General features: G+C 50.7%; 1 pseudogene; it reads left to right on the top strand.

Moving 5' to 3' along the window:
- Positions 1 to 663: 663 nt before the first annotated feature.
- LOC119360587 overlaps positions 664 to 8,195 on the top strand; it is an 8,292-nt pseudogene continuing 760 nt past the window's right edge.

The following is an 8,195-nucleotide window of genomic DNA, read 5'->3' as shown; positions in this document are numbered from 1 at the left end:
GGACTTAGTCGTGGAGCCATCGCAACTAGGTTAGCTTAAAGGATTTAAACGGGACAAAGGACATAGGAGTTTATACTGGTCCGGCCCCTTGCGGTGAAGGTAAAGGCCTAATCCAGTTTGAGGTGGTATTGCTTATGTCTCGATTACCAGGGAGCGAATCTGCTTGACCTAGTTTTTGATCTGTTGTTTCTTGTCCTGAACCGCCGTCGGGTCGTCACTTTATATACATAGGTTGACGCCCAGCGGCTCTTAGAGTCTCGGTCGGCTCATAGACAACGTGTCCAGCTCGGTGACTATCTATACATGCCTTACAATACAAGTCTTACATATAAGGCGGTTTATTTCTACGGGCCTTAATTCGCCCTTGGGCCTTGGGCCCTTATCTTGAACCACCATCTTCAATATCCTCGTGGGCTTCATATGATGAATCACCATAGGTATAACCCGGTCCCTCCTGGACGGGTCATACTTAATAGTTATATCCCCAACAGTGCTGGTGGTGGGCGGCGTACCTGGAGAAGCGAAGCGGAGTGGTCAGAGTTGCGCGCCGAGCGGGAAGGGTCGGCGACGTCACCGACGCTGCATCAACGGGCGCCGGGCGCTGACAAAGTGGATCTGCCGCTGCCGGATCTGCCATGGTCGACCACTGAACGCCTCAATGTGATGCGAAGGGCGACCTCCACATCGTCGGTGTCCGCTTCATGCACCAGGCTAGACCAGTCGTCGTCGGAGCCGGAGTCCCCACCGGAGGCAACGCTGCTTCGGTCGCTGGCCATCGGATGTGTTTGGAGGGGATCGAAAGTGGAGTGGACGGAGAGGTGAGTGAAGTGGAGTTCGGATTGACTGCACTCTAGGGTTTTCCGGACGGCAATATTTGTCGGGCAGCCGCGGGCCAAGTTGGGCCAAGTCGACGAGGCGGGCGCGCCCGGACCGCCCCATATTTGGGCTGGATATAGGGGTATCAGTCAACCCGGGCGTTTGAGGGCGGTTTGAAAGGCTTTTCTGGGTTCAAATTTCGTGACCGGATGGCCTGCTCCGGATGTTTGAGACGGGTTTAAGGGGTCCGATTGTAGATGCTCTTACAAGCCGGGGCATTTGAGGATACCACTTTTGTGGTTCATTGCATTATTCTTCAAGTTGGTAAGCCGTGAGGCCAGCTGTATTGTTTCCTCTTTGCTGGATTCATTTGTGGATTAGCGTCGCTGTCAGGTCATCTCTTATGGCCTCTTTGCTGAATGCTTGACTGCAGTTTCTAAGTCCAAATTCTCAAGTATCCTGGGTAAAAGACCCCAGCTGTAACATGTAACATGGGGCACTGTATTAGCCCCTGTTTTTCTTGACAAGAATTTGACCCTCTCGAAGCCTGTTGATCTTTAGCCCTCCCGTGTATAAATCTTTCGGCCGGTGAACTGAATCTTCTTGATAAAATTAGACGTCTGTTAGAAAAAAGCCTAATATCTGATCAGCCTGCTGCATCCAGCGGCCTGTTGCTAATATGCCATGCTATTTATTGCTCCATCGTCCGCGACAATGGAATTGTCTTAGCACTGCACCAGTTTTGCTATAGAACTACTACAAGTTAGAGTTGTGCCTGGCATTTTAGAGAGTTATGGTTCTGATCTTTGTTATCAAACTGATTGATTTATTCATCCACTGGTTTACAATGTACGCAAAGACAAGAAGTTAGGTTCTGTAAGTCACCATGCATGACGCGGAGAAAGTAGCCTGATCAGAAATATGAAAAGCGCCCTCGTCTTTAATTGAGTCGACCATCAAACAATCCATTGCAATTTACCCGAATTGAATGAAGGAGGGAGTACATAGAGAGGTCGACAAGGGCGGAGGCGCACATGGGTGCCTTCATTCTCCGTCTCTTCTTCCACGACTGCTTCACCAATGTAAGTTGCCTCTCATGCACCCGGTTCGAAATCTTTCTCATTCTGGTTGGACCATTGACACACGCGTGTGTTGCAGAGCTGCGATGGTTCCATACTCCTCGATGACACGACCAATTTTTTTTTAACGCGGTGCCGAACGCGAACTCGGTGCGCAGCTACGAGATTATGGACAGCATCAAGACTTAGGTCGAGGCCTCCTACAAGGCCACAGTCTCCTGCACCGACATACTAGCCCTCGCCGCCCATGACGCCGTCACCCTGGTACGCCGGTATCAAGGCTCAACCCAATTTTTCTTGTATACGGGTATGCCATGCTCTCAGGAGTTTGACTAAGGGCATTTCTAACCGATCCCCTATAACCGGTTAAAGAAGTAAAAAATTTGTTTTTACTCTTCTAACGCGCACCTGGCTGATCCCCAATCAGTGTTAGTGGAGTAAAAATTATACTTAGCCGCGGTGAACCTCCATATATTTACTCCACCGCTCGACGGCTGAGTAAAAGTTGCGCCTCTCCTTCGGTGCCTCCCCCGCTCCACTCCCACGCCGCATCTGCGCCGGCGCCGCCCCTCCCACCCCCTACCAGCGCCCGCCCGCCGCCGTGGACGCTCCGTAGGCTCCGCCGCGGTCCTTGACCACTTGGATTTGTGCCTCCTCGTCCCGTCACCGACGCGAAACCGGTGGATTTGTGGCTGCTAGCGGCGCCGCCGGATTAGGCGCTTCCGGCCGCCAGCCACTGCGCCTTGCCATGGATTGGCCGGGAATCGGACCGCACAGCCCCGACAGTGCCTCTATGCCGCATGCAAGTACCGGCTCCGCCTCTAGCCACTCGAATCTCTCCCGTCGGTGGTTCGCCAGCAGAGACACACCCGGCCGTCGCCCGTGCTCGGCACTGGCCCAACGGCTTGTCGGCCCACCGTTGTCGGTCATAACTGCAACGACTGCACACGGCAGGTGGTGCGCCAAGTTTCTACCATGCCGAAACATCTCGGATGGGTGTTATTAAAGTATAAAAATAACGGGGTATGCGCTTCTTTTGATTCGGTTGTTCACCAGATTCGGCGCAATTTTGGTAGCTCACTATTTGCTCAAATTTACGTGTAGGATGGATGCAATTTTTGGTATTAGGAAGAAGAATACATTGATATGTTGATAGCACGAAAATTGAGAGATGCTCGTGCACTCATTGCTAAAATAGAGACTAGAGATGCGGCTAGAGATGAGATTAGATACAAACCAACATCTACTTCTTTAGAATCGAAAAAAGAAGTGTGCAAGCTTAAGAAGCCGTAGATCAACAATGAAGACATAGAGAAGATATTAATCCAACTAGTGGGAGCAGTTATGAAAATTGGATATCTTTTAAAATGTCTAATTGTGATTCTTGTTTTCTTTAGTCTTATTCTCATAGCGAAGAATCGATGAATTATATACTCAAATGTATCAAAATGTCGTTGAATCAAATAAAGAAGTAAAGAAAAGTGTTTCAGTAGCCGAAGATAAAATGCAAATGTTTTTTTTACTTCGTTACATATAGGGGATCGGCTAAGTCCGGCTACAACTTAATGGAATAAATTTACTTCACTACGAGTTTAGTTCACAAGGTACTCCACTATTTATTGGGGATCGGTTAGAAATGTCATAATGCTGGGTGACAGGCTGATGGCATGCAGCTCATGGGGCCGAACTGGATGGTGCTGCTGGGGTGGAGAGACTGTGACGCCCCCGATTCAATCGTACACTAATCATACACACAAATGTGTACGATCAAGATCAGGGACTCACGGGAAGATATCACAACACAACTCTAGACACAAATAGAATAATACAAGCTTCATATTACAAGCCAGGGGCCTCGAGGGCTCAAATAAGTAGCTCGATACACAAGAGTCAGCGGAAGCAACAATATCTGAGTACAGACATAAATTAAACAAGGATGCCTTAAGAAGGCTAGCACAAAAGCAACACGATCGAAGAGGCAAGGCCTCCTGCCTGGGACCTCCTAACTACTCCTGATCGTCGGTGGTCTCCATGTAGTAGCATCCATTGGTGGTGGCATCTGGCTCCAGGGATCCATCTTCTAGTTGCATCAACCGGAAAGAAGAAAGAAGGGGGAAAAGGGGTAGCAAAGCAACCGTGAGTACTCATCCAAAGTACTCGCAAGCATCATATCTATACTAAGTATGCACTGATATCAAATGGAAGGTTTGTATCTGTGGACTGAACTGCATAATGCCAGAAATAGAGGGGAAGGCCTAGCCTATCGAAGACTAGTATCTTCAAGCAGCTCCAAGCATCTTGCAGCATGTAGAAGAGTAAAGAATAGCAGTTTATAAATATCAAACATGTTGTAACATCAACGCCCAGAGATCCTTCCCCGACTCCATGCGGGAAAGCAATCTCGGAGCCACACATCCATCACATATCTCAAGTAACCATTTCTAGTTATACAAGATCAGGATATAAGTCTGAACGTCCATTACCGCGGACACGGTATTTGAATATATATCTTCCCTGCAGGGGTGCACCATGTTACCCAACACGCTCGATCACTCTGGCCGGACACACCTTTCTGGGGTCAATGCCCTCCCTCGGAAGATCAACACGTCGCAGCCCTACCTAGGCTCAACAGAGAGGTCCCCATCGGTCTACATCCTAAGCACTCCGGGGTCTTGGGCCCATCGCCCGCAGCACTCCGGGTCATTGTGTGCAGGGTGGATACCAGCACCGCCTCGGATGGCCAGCACGATCCGACCGTGCCACAATGCTGAACTGGATGTCTGATAAATCTTCGGCTGATACTGCGACGTCGAGGCCCATATCTATTCTCGCGTGGTGGTTAGTGCGTAAAGGCCAGAGGCCAACTCAGAACAAATACCCAAACCTATTAGTGCATTGGGGGCTCGCAAAGATGAGCAGAGACTCGCAATAAGGTGACCCTGTCGCCCTGTCTCATGGACTTACAGCAAGGGCCCATACTGCCCGGCTGTGTCACGTGGAAAACTCGCGGATGCTCAACGGGCCCGCCCGACTTTCACATCAACTCACGGGTACCCCTCAGGGCCGACCCGACTTCAACAATGGTCTCAAGTAAAGTCAAGGTAACCGTGTGTCCAAACATCAAGGGGAAACCCCGAGGAATCACCCCCGGTGGATTCCACTCGATGTAATCATCAAGGTGAACATAAGAGGAACCACCCTCGAGGTTCACACTTGAGGGGTTGCATGACAGAGCCGTATCGGGAATGGTGAAAGAGGAACCACCCTCGTTGACCATGACCGAATAGCTACACTACAGAGATCTCATCAGGAGTGATGTATGAGGTTCCACCATCGGCACTCGATGGTAACTCTGCAGAGTCGAGCAACAAAAGGGTCGTGATGTGATGTGAGGTGTCGGGCTCTGGTCACCGATCACGTTGATCGATTCGTCGATGATGAAGCAGGGGCAACAAGGACAAGGTGGGGATCACTGATGGATCACTAACCAACCCATACTAAGCAATTTAGAATAAGCAGGTAAGGTACAATAGCAGGTACAAAAGCAGGCTATGCATCAGAATAGGTGCAAACAATAACAGTAGCAAAATCTAATGCAAGAATGAGAGAATAGAATGCACGATATCGGGATGATCAAAGGGGGGCTTGCCTGGTTGCTCAGGCGAGAAGGAGGGTCCTCGGTGACGTAGTCGATCACAGTGGCATCAGCAGCGGTCTCAGGGTCTACCGGAGAGAAGAGGGGGAAGAAACAGTAAATACAGAGCAAACAAGTGCAAATACTATGCATGACAAGGCAATAAGCAGCGCTAGCGGTAATCTATCGCAGTGTTAGGCGATACTGGCGAAGGGGGAAAACATCCGGGAAAGTTTTCCCAGTTCTCGATGTCTGTCAGACAAATGAACCGGAGGGGAAAGGTTGCATGTTCTCTATGCCAGGAACGCGTGACAGACGAACGTACTGCGTATTCGGATTCGTCTCGTCGTTCTGAGTAACTTTCATGTATAAAACTTTTTCATCCGAGTTACAGATTATTTTCTACGATTTTTCAAAGTTTTAACAATATTCTAAAATTATTTTAATATTTCGAAAATAGGTCAGAAATGCTAAGTGTACCCAAAAGTACACCCAGCCCAAGGCTGTGGGGCTGACAGAGGGCCCAGTCAACTGCCAAGTCAGTAGTTGACTGGTCAGCAGTTGACTGGTCAAAGGCCCATGTGGGACCCATATGTCATTGACTGAACTGTTAACTGATTTAAATTAATCTAATTAATTCGTGGAGCCGAGCTGTCAGTGTCTATAAACTTAATAGTTATTAGTTAATTAACTAATAGTAGCGCGGTGGGGGCCACCTGTCATTAGGCCATCTATCTAATTACAGGGGCTAATCCCCAATTAGGCAGGCCAGCCCCAAATCGAGGCTGATGGTCGCTCGCAGAGGAGCGCCGGCGGCAAGCGCCCAGCACATGGGACGGGGAGCAAGGCGAGGCCACGGGCAGAAGCGGCCAGGTGTTGGCGACGCATCGAGGCAGCCACGGAGGGCGGCGCAAGGCGGGGCTCGCGACAGCAGAATAAGCAGCGCCAGCGGCGGCTAAGGGCGGAGCTCCGACCGGGATGGCCTCGGCAAGGAGCACCGGGGGTGATGTAGGCGGGCGCGACTGCAGCAGCAGTAAGCAGCAAGGCAGAGCAATGGCAGCAGCAGTAAGGGGCGGCAGCGGCAGCGCCGGGCGGAGTAGCAGTACGCGGCGGAAGCACGGGTAATGGTGTGACGAGCGCGAGCTCGGGCGCGATGGTGGCGGCCGCTACAAAACGGATTTGAAGGGGGAAATAGGGGAAACAAGTGTCTGCTCACAACGGTGACGAGGAGACGCACGGGGTGGTCGGGGATGCGGTGCCGGCGACGAAGTCATCCACGGGAGGCGGCGGCCGTAGTCGGGGAAGACATGGCGATGGCGAGGCTGCGGGGCGTCCCGGCACGGGTTCTTCGGTGTAGTCGAAGGAAACGACCGCAGGGAGGCTCCTGGACATGCTAGCCGGCGACGAGGAGGCCGGTGGCCGCGGGATCGATGAGTTGGCGGCGATGGCAGCTCTCCTCATCAAACAGAGGAGGAGATCGAGCGAGAGACAGCAGGGAGAGGGGCAAATGGGGATCTAGGGTTCATCAACGAGGCTGGAGCGTTCTTATACGCGCGGGGAATCGGCGGAGAGACGCGGGATGGCCGCCACGCACCCACAACCATGGCCATGGTGGTCGGATGCATGCCACCACCTCCCATGAACAGGAAGGAGCGGGATGGTGGGATAGGTGGGCCGGCCTGGTGGCTTAGTGGGTCAAGGCCCAGGGGGAAGGCCGATTTGTTTTGTTTTACTTCCCCTTTTATTATTTTCCGCATATTGGTTTTCCTATTTTACTTTCTATTTATTTTAGCTTTAGAAAATACCTAAACACCACCTAAATTAGTGTTACTAAATATTCCGCTGCCATAAAAAGTTTGGCGCAACGAGAAAACACTTTGAATAATTTTATTATTTAAAAGGCATTTAATTAATTGTTTTAGCTATTGTTTTATTCACTTTGGAACACTTACACCTTTTATTAAAATTTGGATTCTTCACCAATAATACTTATGACATATTTGCCACAGTTTGCACATTTTATTTTGCATGTTTGACAAACTTGAATTTTAGACTTTAATCTGAATTGAATTTGAATTATGCTTCGGATCAAGTGAGGATTAGCAAGAGTAAGAATGATGACTTGGCATCATTAGCAGGAGATTACTGTAGCTTAATTATCCGGGCGTCACAGAGACTCTCTCATGGTGAGCCTGAACATTAACCTTCCAAGCCCTCTGTCGTCACTCCTCATCCTCCTCTCGTCGTTCAGAGCCAAGGGCCTCGACACCCGCGACCTCACCGCGACGTCCGGGGCGCACACGGTCGGGTTCGCCCAATGCTCCAAGTTTCGTACGCATATCTACAACGACACGGGCGTAGACACGATGTTCGCCTCGTAGCTCCGCGCCGGCATCTGCCCTTGGACGGGCGGCGACAACAACCTTGCGCCGCTGGAGCTGCAAGGACCATACAGGTTTGACAACGTATTCTTCAATGACCTGATCGCCCGGTGTGTCCTCCTTCATTCGGACCAAGAGCTCTTCGGTGGCGGTGCCACTAGCAACAGCACCACATATGGTATCGCCCGGGTGTAAGCTGCCAACGAATCCCTCTTCAAGAAGGGAGTACATAGAAAGGTAGATAGCAGCGGAGCTATGTTGAGGCCGGGGGGTGCTGCCCCCCCC

Source organism: Triticum dicoccoides, chromosome 2B (genome assembly GCF_002162155.2).
Source record: "Triticum dicoccoides isolate Atlit2015 ecotype Zavitan chromosome 2B, WEW_v2.0, whole genome shotgun sequence".
NCBI classification, from domain to species: Eukaryota; Viridiplantae; Streptophyta; class Magnoliopsida; order Poales; family Poaceae; genus Triticum; species Triticum dicoccoides.
The sequence above is the reverse complement of the archived record's forward strand: the minus strand, read 5'-3'. Positions and strand labels throughout refer to the sequence as shown.